Here is a 2,500-nt window from a genome sequence, read left to right on the forward strand (position 1 = left end):
TCACCAGGATCTCATTATGAAAACCACGGCGATATTCCGCGTGTGAAGATAGCACAAGGTTGACACGGAGAAAGGAGAGAAACCGCGCGAAAAGGGATTCCATTTTTGTTATCTCTGTTTCGTGTTGTAGTTGTTGTTATCGTTGTCATTATTGTCTTTATTGTTACTATTATTATTATGATTATTATCTTTACTATCACTATCATTATTATCTTTACTATTACTATTATTATCATCATTATTAGCCTTACTATTACTATTATTATTATTATTAATAGTAGTAGTAGTAGTATTAGCTTTACTATCACTATCATTATTATCTTTACTATTACCATTATTTTTATGATTAGTATCTTTACTATTACTATTATTATTATTATCATTATTATTATCTTTACTATCACTATCATTATTATCTTTACTATTACTATTATTATTATCATTATTATCTTTACTATTACTATTATTATTATCATTATTATCTTTACTATTACTATTATTATTATGATTATTATCTTTACTATCACTAATATTATCTCCATTATTAACATTAGTACATGTATTAATATTATCACAATTATGTTGATTATTCCCATCATTATCATTGTTGATTATTGTTAAATATAGTATCACTGTTACTGTTGTTCTACTTATTCTTATTATCATTATCATCAATGTTAATATCATATTGCCAGCATCAATATTGTTATCATTATTATTACCATTAACATTTATTATCTTTACCATTATTGTTGTTTTATTGTTATCGTTATCATTATTATTACAAACACACACATATAATTATCATTACTATCATTATTGTTAATATCAATATGATTAACATTATTATTGTTTTTGTGATTGTTGTTATGATTGTGATTTTTCTAATCATCATTATCATCATTATTAACTAATAACGTCATTACTTTTCTTATAATCTATATCATTGTTGTTATTATTGTTATCATTATCATCACCATCCTCTCCCTCATCATCATTTATTACCATTATAATCGTTGTCATCACCCCCACCACCACCCTCCACCTCATTATCATCATCACTTCCTCCTCCTCCTCCTCCTCCTCCTCTTCCTCCGCCACCATAAGCTTTTCCTTCCCTTCCTTCTCTTACTCCTTCACCACCACAACCACTACCTCCTCCTCCTCCTCCTCCTCCTTCATCCCCACCACCAAAACCTCCTCCTTCTCTTCCTCCTCCTCCTCCTCCTCCTCCTCCTCCTCCCCACCACCTCCTCCTCCTCCTTCTCGTCCTCTTCTTCCTCCTCCTCCTCTTCCTCCTCCTCCTCCTCCTCCTCCTTCATCACTCCTTCATCACCACCGCTAAACCTCCAGTGAAGTGAGCAGGACAGAGAAAGTATTTCCGTGCAGGTGACAGCACGAAGCCGATTGGCAGTGCTGTCTCGGCGATTTCAGATTACACAACGCATTGTGTAAGAATGGGGTGTATGACACATATACATACACACACACGCACATACTCACACGGACACATACGCACTAATACACACATACACGCACACACACACACACGCACACACACACGAACACATACACACTAATACACACACAAAAGGCACAAGCACACACACACACAAACACACACACATACACAAACACATACACACAGACACACACACACACACACACACACACACACACACACACACACACGCACACATACATACACTCACACCCCCCCCACCTCACACACAATCCCCCCCCCCCCACACACACAGCACACTATTATTTTCTTTCTTCAAAAAGTGCATCACTAAGATTACATTAATCAGGGCGAGACACCTTTCTTGCAATGCAAATATTTCTCCCGAAGAAGCGGGGACTTGTAGATACTGGCAAACCTATTTTTGAAATAGATTTTCTGAAGACTGGCTTTGAATATTGATTAATTAAATAATGCCAATGCATTTGACCGAACTTGAAGCAAAATACATTAAATACAAGGGTCAAAAGCAAATACAGTTACACATATTGAAGTTCTCAATTACAAATAAGATACAGTTATAATTGTGTGTGTATTTATTTACAAATGCAAATACATATTTGACCCCCTTGCTTATGAGTGTGTGTGTGTGTGTGTGTGTGTGTGTGTGTGTGTGTGTGTGTGTGTGTATATATACATATATGTATACATATATTTATGCCCCCCCTCCCCCCATATATATATATATATATATATATATATATATATATATATATACATATATATTATGCCCATAAAATACATATATCACACATATATATATAACATATATATATATATATATATATATATATATAAACACTGCATTGAAATTTTGGAAGCTGTTTTGCAGTTGATGTATTGACAGATAAACACATTCTGTGTCGTCGTTCCTCTTTAAAGTGGATATAGAAACAACAAACAAACACATGTAAATTCTGAAAACCAAAATGTAAAACAACTATCCTTTGCATTATGTCTGCTTCTTTTAATTTACAT

Source organism: Penaeus japonicus, unplaced genomic scaffold (genome assembly GCF_977035675.1).
Source record: "Penaeus japonicus unplaced genomic scaffold, GWHDUDI00000001_assembly GWHDUDI00000037, whole genome shotgun sequence".
In the NCBI taxonomy this organism is placed as follows: domain Eukaryota; kingdom Metazoa; phylum Arthropoda; class Malacostraca; order Decapoda; family Penaeidae; genus Penaeus; species Penaeus japonicus.